Raw genomic sequence first — 21,938 nt, 5'->3', positions numbered from 1 at the left:
TCCGTTCAGGCCAATGAAAGGCCCGGAAGCCCCAGGCGGGTGGGGCAAAGAGCCAATCAGGACCGTTGGCGGGGTGTGGCTGCGTCCAGGGCGGGGAATCGCGTAATGGCGGACGCGGGCCGGTGAAGCACGGCTGGGGGCGTAGCGCACTGACCGGTGTCCAGCAGTGTGGCAGCTGCCTGGGCGGCCCGCGGGGACAGACCCGAGGCGGAGAAGGGCGACCGGCCGGCCCGTCTGTCGCTGAGGGCGGCTGCGCAAGGCCAGGTGAGCAACAAGTCCCCACGGGGCGGCCCCGCCGGGAGGTGCTGGGCCCGGCCGGGCCGCCCCTCCCGAGCGGCGCTGGGTCCTGCGGGAGCGGGGTCCTCGCCTGTCACGGGCCCGCAGAGGCCGGTGAGCGGCCTGCGCGGGGCGGCGTCCTCCTCTCCACTCCCCTCCCCCGAGCGGAGGGATCCCGGAGATCCCCTCTGGGACTCGGAGCCACCGAGTCTGTGCGGTTTCGGAAGTGCCCGAACCTGACCCGGCGCTGCCACCAGCTCGCTGTGTGACCTTGGGCAAGTCCCTTCCCCCCCCTGCGCCTCAGTTCCCGATTTTTGAAGCGGAGACGTTGCAGTCTCATATGTACATGAGTTGGATCCCAGATCCTGTCTGAGATCTTGGGCAAGTTCTTCCCCAGGCGGAGCCTCAGTTTCCATCTATGGGCCATGAAGGAATTGAGGTGCTTTTTGAAGCGCCTGGCCTGCTAAGTTGCCGAATGGCGGCTGGACTGTGTGTGTGTGTGTGTGTGTGTGTGCGCGCGTGTGTATGTATGTGTGTGTGTGTGTGTGTACACGTATGTGTGCAGGGCGGTGCTGCAGAGTAAGGATAGTGGCCAAAGGGGCTTTTCCACGAAGACTTTGGACGGACCCCAGAGTGTGATGGAGTGATGTCTCGGCCCTCCAGGATCCTGGAGCCTCTGAGATGGGAAGTAATACATAGTTCTCCATAAAATCAGAAGAGGAAGGAATCCTTGGCGCCTCTTGGGGCTGTGATTGAAATTTATGCCCCAAAGAATTCAGGAAGAGGAGGAGGAGGAGGCGAGAACATGCATGGCGCTCCCTACTGTGTGTCAGACCTTTAGGCATCTATTCTCCTTTCATTTTTTTACAGCTGCCCTTGAGAATTTGCACATAAAGAAAACTAAGTGAAGGAGTTAAGTAACTTGCTCAAGATCACCCAGTAAGGTGCAAGGATAAGGTGTTTCCTTTGAGGCTCACTGGGCAGTGGGGAGGTCTCTGTCCACGTCAGAGAAGCTTGCTTTGCCACAAATGGGGTGAGGGGTCTGGTCCCAGACACTTCTGGCATGAAGATGAGCTGGGTCTTGATGTCCTCTTTGTTCAGTCTGTGAGTAGTTGGAAAAGACCATTTTTCTAAGTTGTCAGCGTCACTTTGAAGTGTGTTAGAACTCGGGAGAGCTCAGTTTGCATCCTGGCTGGCTGGCTTGTAGAAGCAAGTTCACCCACTATCTATGGTGGGTCGGCTTCACACTGGTTTCAGAGTGCTGCCAGCCTGGTAATTTTCCCTCCTCCCTATGAAGGCCAAGTTTTCTTGGGACGGAAGAAATTTCCCATTTGTTAGTTCAAATGTCTTTGGATTCTTGAGTAAAAAGTTCAGTAGACTTCCTCCGATTAAGCATGTTTCTTTGTGGTCCCTGTTATCAGAGTCCTAGCTGATTAAAGATTGTGGGCCTAGATTGGGAGGTGGCTGGGTACTATAAATTGCAGCCCTTACTTTTTCCAAACCTCAGGGCTTTCGGTTCATCAAAATGGTAGAATTGTCAATGTGTATTGTTCTCGGATGTCCATGGTAGGGAAGAAAATTGGAAGAGGAAGTTGCAGAGAAAGAGGGCGTTTCTTAGCAGTGGAGCCAATATGTATTTCTTTGTTTGAAATTCTAAAACCAGAAGGCAGCAACTGCAGGAGGAAGGAAGGAAAGGACTGTGAAACTCCCCCCCCCCCCCACACCCCCTCAAATATATGCAAGAGCTGTCCCTGTCCGACTCTGCTTTTACAGAAAAAATCAATTGTCATTTGTTCAGCGTTTAGAAATTATAATCTGGAATAGATCATTTTAGATCTTAAACTCTGAGATAAAATTTTTTAAAAATCAGAACATTTTACTGGGTACGGTATGTTACTTATCAGTAGATGATTCTTTTTCTCAACATAACTAACCAATTGCAGTCCTTGGTTCTGTTTTAACTATGATTTAAATTAGTGCATTTTAACCTTAGAGGAGTTGATCTAGGTATTGGATGATGCAAATGTCACCATCACTTAAAAAACACATAATGGTATTTTAGGGTTTTGACATTAGTTAAAAATCTCTTTAGTGCTTTGTTTTAAAGGATTGTGTACTGTGAATTACTTATAAGACACTGAATTTATTGCATGTGAACATTTACCTTTATTCTCAGTATTGGTTATATTTTCCGTATAATATTTAATTTTAATTAGTATACCAGTCCAAAGTACCTTGTGGCTAAAAAAAAAAAGTTCTTGGGGCTGCAGGTGTTTCTGAATTTAGAAGTTTTTGGATTTTAGAAATGGAATATAGTACACATACTGTGGTTATGTAACATTCAGAGAGGTATGGGGCAGCACCTTGTAATCACACACATTACTATTTCTGTAGTAAAATGTCAGACTATTCGAACCAAGTGGGATGAATAAATACTATAAATAGCCTTATGTCATTTCACATCAGGTTTTGCTGCCAAATGAATAATGAAAAACTTGTTTTTTGTAGCCTTTTGGATTTTGGAATTGAAGTTAAGGGATAGTGAACCTCTATGGATAAAACATATGATGACAAGAACAATTACAAGAAAAAACATTGTAAACCAAGCTAATTTCAAAGCCATGGGTTCTAAGAACAGTGTTACATAGAAGATATATTTTTGTTTGTTTCATATAATAATCTTATTCTAATATGTGCCAATGTGCATTTTTCCTTAAGTACTAAAAATTGCCTCTTTTTTAAAATATATTTTATTAATTTTTTACAGAGAGGAAGGGAGAGGGATAGAGAGCTAGAAACATCGATGAGAGAGAAACATTGATCAACTGCCTCCTGCACACTCCCCACTGGGGATGTGACTGCAACCAAGGTACATGCCCTTGACCAGAATCGAACCTGGGACCCTTGAGTCCGCAGGCTGATGCTCTATCCACTGAGCCAAACCGGTCAGGGCAACTTCTTTTTTTTTGAGGATCTGTTTCTGATGATCCCTAATCATTTCTTTAAAATGTATTTATTTATTTATTTTTGTTAATCCTTACCCTGGGATATTTTTCTCATTGCTTTTCAGAGAGATTATAAAGAAGGGAAAGAGGGGAAGAGACAGAGGAGAGAGAGAAAAAAACATCGATGTGAGAGGGACACTTTGATTGGTTGCCTCCCAAACAGACTCCAACCCAGGCTAGGGATGAAACCTGCAACCCAGGTACATACCCTTAACAGGGAATTGAACCCGAGACCCTTCAGTGCGTGGGCCAATGCTCTAACCACTGAGCCATGCCAGCCAGGGCCAAAATTTACCTTTTAATACACTCAGTGGTCAGTGTTTTAGATGTTTGACTGACACCCTATTACCTCCACCCCCTTTTTATTTATTTAATATATTTTTATTGGCTTCAGAGAGTCAGGGAGAGGGAGAGAGAGAGAGAGACATCAATAATGAGAGAGAATCATTGATTGGCTGCCTCCTGCATGCCCGCTACTGGGGACTGAGCCCACAACCCAGGTATGTGCCCTTGACCGGAATCGAACCAGGGACCCTTCAGTCCACAGGCCGATGCTCTATCCACTGAGCCAAACCGGCCAGGGCCTCACTTCCTTTTTAATGTTTTTATTGATTTAGGGAGAGAGAAAAACATCAATGTGAGAGAGAAATGTTGATCGGTTGCCTCTCCTGCAGGTGCCTTTTATGGGGATCAAACCCCAAAACCTGGGCATGTGCCTTGATTGAGAATAGAACTATCGACCTTTCAGTGCCTAGGACTACGCTCAACCAACGGAGCCACATTGGGCAGGGCTACCCCTCTTTTAAAAAAAGTAATTAATAGTGTCTTACGCTCCTCTTTGTATAGCAATTAAGAGAATTGCACCTTTTCATATAATTCAGAGAAATAGTTAGGTGAGGATATGTAGATTCACGTTTGCAGAATTTAAAGCTGATGGTATTTAGTATAAGTTATCACTGCTGGATGGTATTTATGTCAAAAATTTTTATTTTTGCCCTAGCTGGGTGGCTCAGTTGGTTGGAGCATTGTCCTGTACACCAGAAAGGTTGCAGGTCCGATTCCAGGTCTGGGCACATACCTAGGTTGTGGGTTCAATCCCTGGTTGTAATGCATATGGGAGGCAACCCATCGATGTTTCTCTCACATCAATATTACTCTCTCCCTTTCTCTCTCTCTCAAAAAAAAATTAATAAAACACAACCTTGTGTGAGGATTAAAAAAAAAGAAAAAATTATTTTTAATTTATGAAGCCTCCACAATTTGCACATCTTGGAAAAGAGTTTTCTAAAATACGTTTAATTTTGAGTATTTTTATTTTAAGTATATGCTATATGAGAAGTGTGAGTTGACTAGTCTTATGAATTTGGGTGATTTCTTTAAATGGCCAAGGACCTCTAAGAGCATATTTACAAAAACTCAGTTTACTCTCTACTTTTCTTGAACATGCTAACTATAGACTGTGGTGACTGGGATTGTTGGAAGTTAAAGAATTATTTCTTTCTAAAAGAAGTTCCATGACAGCATGAATTTGAGAGATTCTGAACTTCAGGATACCACATATCCTTATCCTTCTACTTGGGGGTCTCCACAGTTCCCGAGAACAATAGAAGATAGAAGGAGCGTAGGAAGGTATAGCAGAAGTTGCAGGTGGGGTTGGTGTACAATTGGACCAGGGAATAGGAGCAATTCTTATCCACATTACTCCAGTTTCTTCTATTTCATAAGCACAGATAATATTGTAAAAGGATTACAAATTAGTGGACTAACATCCTATACCAAGACTGTTGTGATTATTCCTCAAGATAGGAACTCTGTCTTATACTTCTTTTGTATTCTGTAATGCCTAAAGGCTAGGGAACCAAACTTACCTTGCGTCAGAATTTACCATTTAAAGATATTCATATCTGGCCTGGGAGCTTCGATGTCAATGCACAACCAGGATTGAGGACCACTGACAAGCACATTATAGGTGCTCAGTATATACATATTGATTAATTCACTGGCATGAATTGGGTAGTGTGAAAGAGGCCCCAGATTTTTTTATAAAGTAAAATAGCTTTCCAAGATACCAACACACATCGATCAGTTGGCAGATCTGGACCCATAGTCAGTTCTTTGCTAGCTACTCTGCCAGCATTACCACCCTGATTTTATGACCCAGGCATGATTACTCTCTGTGTCAACAGGCTCTTCAAAGTTTTGTTTACTTCTCGAGTGGTGGCCTTACTGACTAAGATCTATTTGGGTGATAATTGCTAAATGAGGAATAGGTAGAAGTACAAGAATTGTTGGGGTTTTGGGTGAGCGAGGTGGACTGCTAGACACCAGTGATGCCAGGGGAAGAAATATGGAAAGTTGTAATTTGACTGGGTCTCCAACACATAATACAGTGCATGGAACATAATTGGTATTCTATAGTTTTTTGTTGACTGAAGAAATGAATGGCTCTCTGGAAAGAGGCATATGAGTTGTGAAATAAGATGCCGCCTACTCATCCTTCAGAACTGAGCTAAGATGCCATCTAGTCCATGAAGCATTTTCAGGAAAAGTTGAGTGACGCCCTTGTATGTTTTTTCCTTCCTTAAAGCATTTATCAGATTATCAGATCTGACATCAGACAAATTATAAAACTCTTTCCTTAAGGACCAGACTGTATTGGTTTATTTTTGTATGATTGGTGTTCAACATGCAATAAAAGATGTAATAGATGCTAAATTATGGCCTCTGTTTTCTTCATTTTAGTAGGCTTCTCTTTCTTCCAATTCATGGTCTTTTTTAGTTCAGATCAGCAAATATTTATTATTCTGAGAGGTAGGTCTTTCTTGAGTACTGGGGTAGAGTTTCTCAACCTTGGCATTATTGACATTCTGGGCTGGTAATTCTATAATTGTGAGGGCTTCTGTAATTGTGGAGGGCATTGTAGCATGTTCAGCAGCATTCCTGGTCTCTACCTACAACTTGTGACAACCAAAAATGTCTCCAGATATTGTCAAATGTTCCCTGAAGGGCAAAATTGCCCCCCTGTACAACTAAATCAAGGGTAGGGGTGGAATATAGTTATAGAGAGAAGTGAGTATAAATGTCCTTAGATGTACACTCATATTCCTTCTTTCTAGTTATATAGTCTCTTGTCTCTGACTTTTGGATAAGAAAGAAAAATGAGGGAAATCAGGAGGTGACAACCTTAAAATAGCCCCATTATTTTTATTCTGTTCAAATTTTATTTGATTTGATTTAAATATATTAGAGCAGTGCAGATAGCTGAATTATTTATGCAAACAGATCTATGTAAAATCAGTCTCTAGCACTAGAGTAAAGAACTACTAGGATATTACTACCTTGCATAAAAGACTTTTTCAGAAAAGTTCATAGCTGAAAAGTTGAACACCTAAAGAATAGTCAGCATTGGTTTTAGAGAGAACTTGCCAGCACTTGTCAGGATTCTTTGCTAATTTTTGAGTTTCATGGCTAAAATGTATCTTTTGATGGCCCTGTATAGATACTCTATAACTCTAAAAAAACATCTTTAGGCCCTGGCTGGTGTGGCTGAGTTGGTTGAGTGTTGTCCCATGCACCGAAAGGTCTTGGATCCAATTCTCTGTCAGGACACATATCCAGGATGTGGGTTCCCTGATCAGTAACCCACAGGAGGAAACCATCCATGTTTCTCTATCACATCAATGTTTCTCTCTCTCCCTCTTAAAAAAAAAATCTATGAAAACATATTTAAAAAACAAAACAAAACACATTTACCCAACAAGCATGTTTTTCTAAGCTCATTGTTTTTTGTGATAGGTAGATTGGTCAAGGCTGCAATCCTTGGTCCCTTTGGGCATTCATAAAATGATGACAAGTTAGTAGTAACATTTGGGGATTTCATTCTTCTTTGGTCAACTTTCCACAAATAGCGTTATAATCATTCATGTCTTAGTAACCATTAACGTGAAGTTGAATGAATGTTTTTTTTTCCCTGTTCCCTTAGAAGTTATGAATGGTTCTCTAGAGAATTCAAATGTATAGTTATGAATGGTATCTCAGAATAGTTACCATTTATGTATATGAAACACTCTTTAATTCAGAAACCAAACAATTGAATTAGAAACAAGAATTGTTGAATGCTTGCAGAGGAAATGATGTTCAGATATAGACGTATCTCAGAAAATGTTGATTTTCGTCATGATTTCCTCACACTAATAAAGAAATTGATTGCCTGTGATATTATTTTTCAAGCTGTTTTTCTTTTTTGGCAAAATGTTGAAAAGTCTGAGACATATTCTCTTAGTTATAAGAAGAATTCCATTGGAACAGAATTAAGTTTCTTAGTTTTAGAGTGTAGAAGACATTTTGGGAAGAAGAAATGGTTCATCTTAGTTCCAATTTGAGTGAATATGTGTGTTATATGCACACATACCTACTTACACACATATACATGATGGCAGCATTTAAACTTTGTAACTGACATAGTAAAGTAACAAGAGCAGTTCTTTTACTCTCAAGCATTTAGAATTGAGAGCCTTTTCTCCCCTGATAATGCCATTGCTCTAGCAAGTACTCAGTCTATAAACTTTCTCTCAAATTGTATCTTGAGAAATTGTTTAACTGTGTAAGAGAAAGTCTTATGTCATGCCCATTAAGGTTCCCTTCTATTCACAATTGAGAATGGGAAGTAAATTTTCCTTTGTACGAATACGGATAGTCTTTAAGGAATAGTATTTCTGATAGCAAAGGCATCTGTGGAATTATGAGAAGTATAAGACCAACCTAGCCCCCTCTTTATTTTTATTTTTTTCCCTTTATTTTTAAAGCTCCTTCAACATTCATTGAGTGATAATTTGCAAAGCACAGTGCTCCCACTTTGATCTGTGCTATTACAGTCAGTCCTCAGCACTTGAGATAAATTCTATTATATTAGTAGCTACATTTTATAGATAAACAGGCTCAGAAAGGTTAAGTAACTTCCTTAGAGTCACTCAATTAATAATGGATTTGAGATTGAACCTTGTCTTTTTTTTTAAATCTTCACCTGAGGATATTTTTTCCATTGAGTTTTTTAGAGAGAGTGGAAAGGAGGGAGAGGAGGGGGAGAGAGAGAAAAACATCGATGTGAGCGAGACACATTAATTTTTTGCCATTTGCAGGTGCCCCAATGGGAGGGGGCGGGGTAGGGATTGAGTCTGCAACCGAGGTATGTGCCTTTGACTGGGAATTGAACCTGCAACCCTTTGGTCTGAGGACGGACATTCTAACCACCGAACCAAACAGGCCAGGGCAAGTAAATTTTTTTTTTAAAAGATGTTTTTATTGATTTGAGAGAGAGAGAGAGAGACTAAGAGATAGAAACATCAATGATGAGAGAGAATCATCCATCAGCGGCCTCAGGCAGCAACTCAAGCATGTGCCCTAACTAGGAATCCAACCGTGACCTCCTAGCTCATAGTTTGACACTCAACCACTGAGCCACACCAGCCAGGCTCCTGTCTTTTTTTAAATGAGATCTTTTAAAGGTAAAATTTACATAAAGTGAAATGAATATATTAATTAGATGAGTATATTAATTAGATGACTTTTGACAAATGTAAACACGTGTAGCCAACATCCTAAACAAGAGAACATTTCCATACCCCTTCAAAGTTTCCTCACATCCTTCCAGTCAGTCCCCATTGTCTTTTAGGCAGCAGCCAGTGTTCTGGTTTCTGTCACATATTGATTTTGCCCGTTATTAACTCACAGTATGCACTCCTTTTTTGTCGGAATTCTTCTGTTCAACATAAAGTTTTTGAGATTCCTCCACATTGATGTGTATATCAGTATGAACCCAAGTCTTTTGATACATATCTAGAGTTCTTTCCAACAAACAGTAGCTTCTAATTTGCTTATTCGTATATCATATCCATTTTTATTTTTGCTTTGATATTCACGTGTAATTTATTTCCTTTCCCTAATATCCTAGATTTATTTGTTTATAAAATCTCTTTGAAATTACAAAAGTAATACATGCTCATTGCAACAAATGACACGACCAGAAGTTAATAAAGAATGAATGTTTCCGCCCTCACCAGTTTGGCTCAGTGGGTAGAGTGTCGACCTGTGGACTGAAAGGTCCCAGGTTCGATTCTGGTCAAGGGCATGTACCTTGGTTGCGGGCACATCCCCAGTAGGGGGTGTGCAGGAAGCAGCTGATCCATGTGTCGCTCTCATCAATGTTTCTAACTCTCTATCCCTCTCTCTTCCTCTCTGTAAAAAAATCAATAAAATATATTTATAAAAAATAAAAAAGAATGAATGTTTCCTCAGATTTATTTTTATTTCTGCCTTTTTCCAATTATGAAAATGAGTGCTCTTTGTAAAAAAAAAAAAGAAGAAGAAAAAAAAAGCCATATGAAAAAATAAGAAGCAGAGAATAAGAATCACCCATAATCCCAGCAGTTAGCATTTTGATATGTTTTCCTCTTTCTCTGCACTTTGCTTACCATAGCTGAGACCATAGTTCAGGGATTTTTAGGCTTCCCTTCTTATATTAGGCTTGTCATATCCTTATTAATCAGTTCTTGTTATTTCAGTGTTCATGCTTATGGCCACCCTAAATCTAAGTAGCTGGTAGGACCTTGGCTGGGTTGGCCTTGTCAGGCAACATTTTTGAATACTCAACCATACACTCCTTCATCACTAACCTCATTCTCATATATCCAACACCCAACATTTCTTGTAGAGTAGGAGGCGATAATAGTTTTGTGGTTATGAGTGTCGATTCTGGAGTCCTTCTATTTGGGTGCAGATGTTGGCTTCTCTGCCAGCCCATGTTGCTCAGTGGTAGAGTGTTGACCCAGGAACCAAGGGGTCACTGGTTTGATTCCTGGTCAGATGTCCTGCAAGCTGCTCCCCTCATCCCCCTCACCCCCTCTGCCTTGGGGAACGGGGATCAAGCCTTCAACCTGGGCATGTACCCTGACCGGGGACCTCTTGGTTCGTAGGTTTATGCTCAACCACTGAGTCACACTCGCCGGGTCACTTGTTGCTTCTTGTATTTGCCTTGACTGGAGATTGAACCCGCAACCTTGGCATATTGGGACAATGCTCTAACCAACTGAGCTACCTGGCCAGGGCTGAATTATTATTTTTTATATTCTGTACTTCCCATCTGAGTAATGAATTTTAGCACTTTATTTACTGAATTGGGTAGTAAACTATTAAGTTTTTTGTTTTGTTAATTCTTACCTGACAATATTAATCCTCACTTGAGGATATTTTTTCCATTGCTTTTCAGAGAGAGTGTGAGGGAGGGAGTGGGCGGGGAGTGAGAGAGAGAGAAACATTGTTGTGAGAGACACATATTGCCTGGTTGCCTCTTGCAGGTGCCCCAGCGGGAGGTGGGAGCAAACCCACAACCCAGGTACATGCCCTTGATCAGGAATTGAACCCAAGACCCTTTGGTGCACAGGCTGATACTAACCATTGAGCCACCGGCCAGGGTGAGTAAACTATTATTTTTTTATTGGTCCTAATAAAAGCAATAGCTGCTGAGAAGTAAGTATATACTATGTGCCAGGTGCCTTGTCTCTCCCTACACCAAACCTTCAAATTAGTTGTTATTTACAGATGAGAAAAGTGAGGCTCAAAGAAATTCAGGAATGTGCCCATGGTCACACCGTTAGAGTACTGGGGCTAGAATTCAAAACCAATCAAACTCCCTCCTTTGTCTCTCTGTCTCTGTCTCTCTCTCTCTTTGACATTTCTGATTCTAAAACCTGGGCTTAACATTTTTTAAAAATAGACTTTATTGTTTCTTTAGAGTTCTGGTTTATAAGTTCTAAGATTTGGTGCAGTCTCTTTTTACTATTTCATACCCTCTGTTTCATATTCAAGTGTCCTTTATATATCTGTATCTCTATTTTTAAAAAACCCTATGCATGCAGAAGCTTCTCTGTCCTTTGGTCTTTTTGGATACCTTTCTAGATCTTCTTTCTTTTACCTTTTTTTGTGCTATGGTGACTACAACTGCACATTCTATTCTAGGTACGGATACACTTTGGTTTGTAGAAGAGCAGGATAATGTGCTCTGTGTTTCCACAGCTTTCATGACAACAGCTAGCATTTTGTTGCCTTTTAGTAGCTGTATTCAGGGAAAGTCCAGGGACTCGGAAACGCTTTTCTTTAGAGCTCATCACCTAATAATTATAGTTTGGACTATTTTTCCATTTGCATTACCTTATTTTTGTCTACATGGAAGCTATTTTCCACATTTCTCAACATGCAACTTTGTACCATCATACTTCTAGCTATTGCTGTAGAGTTATCTGCAGATTGAGAAAATTTCACTAGTTTTTTTCCTAGATAATTTCTAAAAGTGTTTTATTCAATGTCAACCCCTGGGTGATCGCTTTGTTTATGCATCTTCATCTAGAGAAGGAACTATATCGGACTCTTATTTCTGTTTCTAAATTAATTCTCGGGGGTGTGGGGGGGTTAGTCTTCTTAAGTCATTTATTTGCTGTTTTCAGTAGCCTTTGGAAGAGGGTTTTAAAAATTCTATCTAATTTTTATTATAACATGTGTCCTCTCACTTCAGGTATGCATATGTGTTACTGATGTCTTATAAATTTCCAAAGTGGCTGCACCATTTTACATTTCCACCAGCAGTGTATGAGCCAATTTTTCCACATTCTCACCAATACTTTTTATTGTTTTTTTAATTATAGTCATCCTGGTGGGTTCAAAGTGATAACTTAGGTCTTGACTTGTATTTCTCTAATGATTAATGATGTTGAACATCATTTCATGTGTTTGTTGGCTATTTGTGTATCTTCTTTGGAGAATGTTTATTTAAATGATTTTACCTGTTCTTTTTTTTTTAACATTAAAAAATATTTTTATTTCTTTTATTATTTTTTTAAATCTTTATTGTTGAAAGTATTACATATGTCCCCTTTCCCCCCTCTTTGATCCCCTCCAGCCTGCCCTCTTATTAATTTTAGAGAAAGGGGAAGGGAGAGGTAAAGAGAGTGCAACACTGATCAACTGCCTCCTACACGTCCCCTACCAGGAATCAAACCAATTTCTTTCTTTTTTTTATTCTAGTTTTCCTCATATAAATTTTAGAATACCTTTTAATTTTTATTTTATTTTTTAAATCCTCCCCAAGGATATTTTTCCATTGATTTTTAGAGAGAGTGGAAGAGAGGGGGAAGGACAGAGAAATATCGATGTGTTTGATTGGTTGCCTCCTGCATGCATCTGGGCCAGGGCCTGGGCTGGGGAGGAGCCTGCAACTGAGGTATGTGCCCTTGACCAGAATCAAACCTTGGATCCTTCAGTCTGCAGGCCGATGCTCTATCCACTGAGCCAAACCCGCCAGAGCCAGACTAATTTTTATTAATAAATATTTCATTATATATCTTTCAAATACAAGTATTTCCCCATTGGAGCATAATTATATCAGCATTGTCACATCCCAGTATCTTTAAATATCCAATCATGTAAGGAGTTTTAAGCCCTGGGCGGTGTCGCTCACTGGTTAGAGTATCGGCCCATGAACTGAAGGGTTGAGAATTCAGTTCCCAGTCAAGGGCACATACCTGGGTCGGGACACTTGCAGGAGGCAACCAATCCCCCCCACCCCCTTCCACTCTCTCTAAAAATCAATGGAAAAAATATTCTCAGGCCCTAGCTGGTTTGGCTCAGTAGATAGAGCCTTGGCCTGCGGACTGAAGGGTCCTGGGTTTGATTCCGGCCAAGGGCACATGCCCGGGTTGCGGCAGCCCATCAGTGATTCTCTCCCATCATTGATGTTTCTATCTCTCCTCCCTTCCTCTCTGAAATCAGTAAAAATATATTTTTTAAAATATCCTCAGATGAAGATTAAGAAAAAATAAATTTTAGGCAGCGGTGGGTGGTAGGGAAGGTGTATATGATATGATTTCCATTTTTAAAAGATTAACCCAGTTGTTGCAAACAAAGTGGGTTATCTGGGAGCAGGAATTGATTGTTCCAGGTAATGCTAGATAGTTCAACTAGATTGATGGAAAAAGAAATGGGAAGTGGTTGTATTTTGTATATATTTTGATGATGGATTAGATATGTGGGTCAAGGAGGAAGATAAGGATTGATCATGCCTTCCTTCTGAAAATTCTTTTCTTAGCTTTTAAGACAAAGCATTGGTCTGATTTTCCTTCTACCTTCCTTGATACTTCCTTCCTTGTCAGTCTCTAGGTTGTCCTGTGACCTTGCCTCTCTCTTTGTGCTTTTGTACTGGGAGGTCATCTATTCTTTCATGTCTTCAAGTATAACCTCCATGTAGTAACTCCCAAATCTGTATTTCCACCTCTCAATCCCAGTTCCAGAATTCTTTTTAAAGAAAATAATTTAAAAGTAACTTTTCTATTGCAGTTGACATACAACAGTCCCAGAATTCTTCTGGATCACGCCACCTGGATATCCCTTTTGCATCTCCAGCTTTTTGTGGACTGGTTGCTTTTGGGAACTAGTGGTGAGATTTGTATAGCTTATTTCCTCCTTGCTTGGGAGATGCGTCTATAGGTTTTATGGATGGATGTTACACCTTTTATACAGGTTTTAATGATGGAGCCTTTGCTTTTCTAAGAAAGGTGCTTAGCACACTTGGGCAGCATTTTCCTTCAGGGCCTTGGCTTCCTCATAGGTTAAAATGTGAAGGTTAAGCTTATCTTCTGCCCTGCCAACAATCCCCCCCCCCCCCCCCCCCCCCCCCCCCCCCGTCTTCCATGATGTGCTCCTCTTTATCCTGACTCACATGTTTCATTCATTCAGTCAGGACTGATATAGGACTGCCAGCATACCAAACATTGGCTTCACTATTTTCCCAGATCATTCAGATGTGAGGCCTTAGTTACTGTTGACTTCCCTGAACACCCTGTCTCTCTTCACGCCAAGACACTCTCAGGCCCTTCCCTGTCTTTTTCTCCCAGTACTCCACTTCAGATCCTTTGTTACCGTATGCCTTGACTGTTGTCCCTACTTCCAGTCTTCCTTTCCAGCTCTATTCTGTTCTGTGTTTAAGTGAGATGTGCATCATCTTCCTAAATATTCTGTAATCTGTGATTCCATTTGTGTGACTCTTATCATTTAATGACTAAAGTATAGACTCAGCCTGATATTTGAGATTCTGTGATCTGACCCAGCTTGTCTTTCCAGTCTTGCTTCCCACTACTTTTGCAATACTGCACTCATCTTTGTTCCCTAGAAATAATCTCATTATATTTTCTGCTCACACTGTCTATCCACCTTCAGTATAATACTCCTTGACTCTGCTTGCCCCAATCCGGACTTTTTTTTTTCTTCTAATCCTCACCTGAGGATATGTTTCCATTGATTTTATAGAGGAAGGGAGAGGTAGAGAGACAGGGAGGGAGGGAGAAAGAAACATCGATTGGTGGCCTGCCCTCCTCCTGCACACACCCTGACCTGGGATGGAACCTGCAACCTGGGTATGTGCCCTGATTGGGAATTAAACCCGTGACCTTTTGTTGTATGGGATGAAGCTCCAACCAGTTGAGCCACATTGGCCAGGCTCCTGCCTATTTTTTTTTTAAATTATTTCTTTTGTTTTGTTACTCCTCACTCAAGGATATTTCTCCATTGATTTTTTTAAAATACATGTTTTTATTGATTTCTTTTAGAAAGAGAAGAAGGGAGAGGGAGAGAGAGGAATAGAAACATCGATGAGAGAGAAACATCAAAGATCAGCTGTCCCTACTGGGGATCAAGCCTGCAACCTGGGCATGTGCCTTGACCAGGAATCAAAGTGGTAACCTCTTGGTTCATGGGTCGATGCTCAACCACTGAAAAATCAATGGAGCCATACCAGCCAGGCTCCATTGATTTTTAGAGAGAGTGGAAGAGAGAGGGAAAGGCTCCTTCATTGAATGATAAATGAGGAAACTAGAGTCTAAAAAAAGTAGAGTGATTTAACCAAGGTCACATGAATTTAACAGCATGATCTGGCCTAGAACCCTAGCCTGGCTCTTTGCTCTATGGCATTGCTATTTTGTTTTGCTTCCTCTACCTAGCTTCTAGGACAGGTGGTTAACTGTATTCGTGCTTTGACTCTAGGACAGCGGTCAGCAAACTGCGGCTCGCGAGCCACATGCGCCTCTTTGGCCCCTTGAGTGTGGCCACGAAGTTTCAATCGCACTGTACATGCGCGCCCGCACGTGGTGTTTTGTGGAAGAGCCACACTCAAGGGCCTGCAGTTTGCCGACCACTAAGACATCAGGAGAAATAGTTTTTTGTTTTGTTTTTTAATATATTTTTATTGATTTCAGAGAGGAAGGGAGAGGGAGCGAGAGGTAGAAACATCAATGATGAGAGAGAATCATTGATCGGCTGCTTTCTGCACACCCCCCATTGGGGATCAAGCCCGCAACTCCGGCATGTCCCCTTGACTGGAATCGAACCCGGGACCCTTCAGTCCGCAGGCTGATGCTCTATCCCCTGAGCCAAACCAGCCAGGATGAGAAATAGGAAATTGGTTTTGTGGGTGATCACTGGAGGTACAATCAGAACTCATTAATTTGGGCTAATTGGGGTAAATCCTAGTGAGATTGTTGTATGTTGTTTTTCTTTAGGTGCAGCTGTTACTTGGGAGTCATACAGTAGCTGAAACTAGGCTGATCGTGTTACCAGGTTATTTTATTAGGTAGAGGTCCTTGGACCTGGTTTAATGAATGGCTGAGAATGAATGGCTGAGAATTAATTGTATGTAAATTAGACTCCTGAAATACTTAAAAACAGTTCGTTAAACATTTTCCCCTGCAATCTTATTTACACTGTTTTCTTAGCCAGTCTTCTTTATTAGAGTGCAGAGGTAAATTTCAGCTCAGGTCTGAATTTATCTCAAGTTTCAAATGTGTGGAGTTTGTATTAATAAAGTGTTGCTGCAAAGTTCAGAGAATTTTAGAAAGAATATTTGAAAAAGTGAAGAGGAAGAGCATCTGAGCATGAGACATCTGGCAGTTTCAGCCAACCAGGATGCAACTCTTTGCATTTAAAAGTAAGCTGGCCAGGCCACGGTGTCTCAGTTGGTTGGAGCTCTGTCCCATGCACCCAAGGGTTGCAGGTTCGATTCCTGATCAGGGCACATACCCAGGTTTAGGGTTCAGTCCCCTTTGGCGCATGTTTACACATGAGGAGGCAGCCAGTCTATGTTTCTCTCTCACATCAATGTCCCCCCCCTCCCTTTTCTCTCTCTAAAAACGGAATGAAAACCATATCCTCAGGTGAGGATTTAAAAATAATAAAATAAATTTATAGTAATATAAATAAATAAAATTTAAAAATGCATTTGAGTGGCAAAGAGCTTTCAGAAAGCTTCTTCACTTTACCTCAAAAGCAATCATCACCTTAGGGCCTCACTCAGTGATACTTGTGTATTGAGAAACAGAGGGTCCAGGTATGTGAGGGTTGACTGTGTTGCCTGTTGGCTCTGTAGCACAAAGTAAGTCACTTGACCTCTCTGAGTCGTAATTTATTCATCTATAATAAGGTAGTTAAAATTGGGAGTGGTAATACATGTTTTTTTTACCTCATAGATTTCTTGTGAGATTCAAATCAGCTAATTAATCAACTGATATAGTAGATACTTATTGATTTAATGAGAGATGATATGAAAGTGCTTTTTTAGCTAGAAGCTTTGTATGACCCTAAGCATTATTAGAATCATATAGATTAGGTGTACTAATACATACTAATGATCAGAAGCAAGACAGCAGAAGGAGGAGATTTAAGAAGTCTATCCAGAACTTTATAGCCATTTTACTACAAAGGCATATAGCCCTCACACCGCAGGGCCTCTGAGAGCATCACAGTTTTGTAGCATAATTCCACTGTTGATGTGAAGACCCTGAGTTACCAAGAAAAGGTTAAATTATGATTAATATATTCTGTTTAAGAAATAATGGATATGCTCAATATATTTTACAGTGTTTTTTCATAAAATGGCTTAAAAAAGCATAGTATCTAAAGAATTATTTCCATGATCTGGCAATTCTATCTTATGTGGAATCAGTCATTCTCCAAAAGCAGCTAACAACTGCATTAAATGCCATCTGCTGCTCTATGTTCTTTATGTATATTTTCTCCTCTATTTCTCCCAATATCCCATGAGATAGGTACTGTTATTAATCTCCATTTTACAGATGGAGAAACTGATATACAAAGAGATTAAGAAATCTGCCCATGATTCTGGATTGGGATACTGGGTTGAGGGGAAAAAAATCCTATAAAGAACATTATTGGGATGCTGGTAGAATTTGGATATGGACTTTTTGTTAGTTGATAATGTGTCATTGTTAAATTCCCTAAGTTGATAATTGTACTATAGTTTGTTCTTAAGAGTTGACTTTGACTCCCTGAAGTATTTAGAGATATGGGCACCATGTCAGCAACCTATTATCAAATGGATAAAAAATTAGTAAGAATGGCAGCACCATGTCTGCAACCTATTATCAAATGGTTAAAAAATTACTAAGAAAATTATGTGTGTACTAGTATACCCTAGCTGGTTTGGCTCAGTGGATAGAGCGTCAGCCTGCGGACTCAAAGATCCTGGGTTCGATTCTGGTCAAGGGCCCATGCCTCAGTTGCGGGCTCAATCCCCAGTTGGGGGCATTCAGGAGGCAGCCAATCAGTGATTCTCATCATTGATGTTTCTATCTCTCTCTCCCTCTCCCTTCCTCTCTGAAATAAATAAAAATATATTTAAAAAAGGAAAGAAAATTGTGTGTGTGTGTGTGTGTGTGTGTGTGTATGTGTAAAGAAAGAGAGAAAGTAAAAGTGGCAAAATGTTCATTGGTGAATCTAGGTGAAGAGCATTGGGGAGTTCTTTGTACTGTTCTTGCAACTTTTCTCCAAGTTTAGAATTATTTTAAAATAAAAAGTAAAACAACAAGAAATTTCCTGAGGTCACACAGGTAGAGTTTATATAATAACAGGGCTGAGATTTGAACTCAGGCCATTTGTTTCCAGAAGCCATGTTATTCTTTCTTTCTTTTTAATTGTCCATCAATTCTTCCCCCCCACCCCCCCATTGATTTTAGAGAGATAGTGGAAGAGAGAAACATCTTTGGGTTATTCCACTTATTTATGCATTCATTGTATATTCCCTGACGGGATTGAACCTGCAACCTTGCTGTATTGGGAGGATGCTCTAACCAACTGAGATACCCATGTTCTTAATCACAGTGCTATTTTGCTGTTCTATTCATGGTGTTAGATAAATGAGGTAAATCTATACTCAATGTTATATAATTGAGACTTTTGCGTGGATTCTGAATTTTGAACTGTTGTAGCAGTTCTGCCTCCTGGTTCTTCAAGGATAGAGTTTTTATGTAACTTTTGTTATTGTTAATCTTCACCCATGAGTATTTTTCCATTGATTTTTTTAGAGAGTGAAAGGAAGGGGAGGGGGAGAGAGAAAGAAAGAAATGTTGATGTGAGAGAGACACATTGATTGGTTGCCTCCCACACGTGCCCTGACGGGGCCAGGGATCAAGACTGCAACCCAGGTACATGCCCTTGTCCAGTAATCGAACCTGCGACCCTTTGGTGCTCTAATGACTGAGAAACACCGGCCAGGGCAGGTGTTCATATAATTTATTGTGTGGACCAGTTCACTTAAAAAAAAAAAGACTTTAGAGAGAGAAGAAAGGAGAGAGAGAGGGAGAAACATCGATGTGAGAGAGAAACATTGATCGGCTGCCTCCTATACACACCCCAACCAGGGATTGAACCTGCATGTGCCCTGACTGAGAATTGAACCTGCAACCTTTAGGTGTACAGGACAAAGCTCTGAATAACTGAGCCACACCAGCCAGGGCTAACCAATTCACTTTTAAAAGTAAAAGGGGCCCTAGCCAGTTTGGCTCAGTGACTAGAACATTGGCCTGGGGACCAAAGGGTCCCAGGTTCTCTTCTGGTCAAGGGGATATATCTTGGTTGCAGATTCCTCCTCAGGGCCTCATGCAGGAGGCAACCAATCGATGTGTTTCTCTCACATCAGTGTTTCTCTCTGTCTTTCCCTTTCTCTTCCACTCTCTCTAAAAATCAATGGAAAAATATCCTTGGGTGAGGATTAACAACAACAAAAAGAATAAAAGGATATACTGTTAATTACTCTGAAATGATATAAACCAAGATGGATGGACATCCTAAAAGGATACTTCTTGGTAGAGTCCAGTCTTAACAAATATGATAACATATGATAATTGCTTCATTATAATTGAATTTTGTTTACCATAGATTCTTTTTTTTTTTTTTTTAAATATATTTTATTGACTTTTTACAGAGAGGAAGGGAGAGAGATAGAGAGTTAGAAACATCGATGAGAGAGAAACATCGATCAGCTGCCTCCTGCACATCCCCTACTGGGAATGTGCCCGCAACCCAGGTACATGCCCTCGACCGGAATCGAACCTGGGACCCTTTAGTCCGCAGGCCGACGCTCCATCCACTGAGCCAAACCGGTTTTGGCTACCATAGATTCTTGTGTACACAATACAGACACTTTTTTTCTCCTGCCAACAACAAACCTTCACCTAATGTGTTTTCATATTTTCTCCTCTCCATTTTGTTAATTCTTTTGCTTCTTTCTAGACCACTTGGGAAGTATTCTTTGTCAAACTCCATTTCCTCCAAGTTTGAAAAATACCAACAGGAATTTCTGTATAACTTGTCCAGTTTTTTAAAATTTTAGCATTTAAAACCATAAATACCCTAACATCTTCATTAACATGATTTCTGCAAGGAGAGGAGCTGGTAAAATGCATCTGATTTACTGGATTGGCAGAGAAGTATTACCATTGTTAACTTCCTATAGATATTTGGGAAAACCTTATTATATGGTAACTGGAGGCTGTTAATGTTTGTTAAAAAGTATTATACCAGTTTAGAATCAAAGGTGTGTGTACTGTCTCATTGAACAATTGCTCAGGCAGTGTCCATTGTCATTCTTCTAATTGTACTTATTTGTAATGTACTCTCCTGGAGCTGTGTTCAGGTAAAGATAGAAGAACAGTATTTTTTGGTCAATCTCTAAAAAAGCTTTCAAAATTATTCTAGTACAATCTGCTCTGGGTATTTAAAGATCAAACTGCCTCTTTGTTTCTCCTTCCTCATACAGAATGTACTTAACCAAGTACATAATCTACTAGGGCAGGAGAGGGTGGTATAGGGCAAGGACACTAGAATTTAAATCAGAGTTTTCATTCCCAGTTAGCTTTTATGGTATTAAGGTTTGAGGAAGGAGTGGATAAAACTAGCTAGCATAACTTGTTTGTTTGTTTATTTATTTTTGTAACTTGTTTTTTAATAATTAAAATGACTTATTTTTATTAAATTGTTTAATTTGCTTTCATAGTAACAAGTCTTAATAATTACATTTTTATTTTATTTCAAAGCTGATAAATTTATTTTATCTGCTGATTTTCTTTAAGTTCAGTATATTGCTTCATTTTAACAGGTAAAAAAATTTACATTTAATTTAATGAATAAGAGTAGCCTCTGAAGCTAATATTTTACTGAACTAAAAAAAATCTTTATTTTAAAGACAAGGGCAAATGTCACTAAGGTCAACCATGTATTAATCAAAATCAACTATTACAATTATATAAAACCTGTTGAATTATCAGTTTTGTATTTTTTATTTGACATAGGAAATCAACAAATACTTTTGAGAACACATTATATACAAGTGATTATGCTAGACATGATCTTTTATTCTTTTTTTAAATGTATTTTTTATTGATTTTAGAGAGGAAGGGAGAGGGGGAGAGAGAGAAACATCAATGATGAGAGAGAATCATTGATTGGCTGCCTTCTGCATGCTCCCCACTGGGGATCAAGCCCGCAACCCGGGCATGTGCCTTTGACTGGAATCAAACCCAGGACCTTTCAGTCTGCAGGCCAATGCTCTCTCCACTGAGCCAAACCGGCTAGGGCATGATCCCCTGTTCTAAAGAAGCTTATATTCTAGGAACACAAAGAACATGAAAATGTTGCAATATTGTGAAATCTCAAAGCTTTGTGTCTTGGATTCTTTTTTAAATTTATATTTTATTGTTGACAGTATTACAGATGTCCCCAATTCTGCCTCCTTCGCGCGCGCCCCCCCCCCCCCCCCCCCCCCCCCCACTTCTGGCCTTCACTACACTGTTGTCTGTGTCCAGGGCTATGTATGCATACATGCATATAAGTTCTTTAGTTAATCTCTTTCCACCCCCCACCCCTCCACCCCCTTTGGAGTCTTTTCTCTGCCATTATTTCATTCTTCTAGCCATTTTGTTTTCATAACAATATATTTTGCTAATCATTTTAAGGAATATATGGTTGCTATGTTGATTTATTTTAAAATTTAGATAAAAGAGACAAACTAGTAGCAAAAGATAACTTACCAAGATGACACAAGAAAAATTGGAAAACCTTTAGCTTAAGTAAATTAAAGTTGTAATTAAGCAACTTCTATAGAAAACACCCTATCCAAATAATTCCCAGATGAATTTCAAGGTACAGGCTAAGGTTTTAGAGTCAGTTATAAATTCCACTTTTCTGTGCTATTGTCCCCCATTAAGAAAGTGACTGAATAGTTTACATTTTCTCTTCCTGCCCTTTGTGACGTGGGTCTCTATTAAA

The 21,938-nt window shown here is 40.1% G+C and overlaps 1 protein-coding gene across 2 annotated transcripts in view; it reads left to right on the top strand.

Moving 5' to 3' along the window:
- Window positions 1-83: 83 nt before the first annotated feature.
- The window catches only part of WASF2 (WASP family member 2), a 65,685-nt gene continuing 43,830 nt past the window's right edge, over window positions 84-21,938 (top strand). Inside the window, exons 1-2 of one of the 2 annotated variants that reach the window (XM_070404480.1) lie at window positions 84-264; window positions 10,634-10,750. The gene's annotated coding sequence lies outside the window, so the exon portion shown is untranslated. The remainder of the gene's footprint in view (window positions 265-10,633; window positions 10,751-21,938) is intronic. The other variant, XM_070404479.1, reaches the window with a different exon arrangement.

This window comes from Myotis yumanensis, unplaced genomic scaffold (assembly GCF_028538775.1).
Source record: "Myotis yumanensis isolate MYYU_CA2020_CCGP unplaced genomic scaffold, mMyoYum1.0.hap1 SCAF_2, whole genome shotgun sequence".
In the NCBI taxonomy this organism is placed as follows: Eukaryota; Metazoa; Chordata; class Mammalia; order Chiroptera; family Vespertilionidae; genus Myotis; species Myotis yumanensis.
The sequence above is the reverse complement of the archived record's forward strand: the minus strand, read 5'-3'. Positions and strand labels throughout refer to the sequence as shown.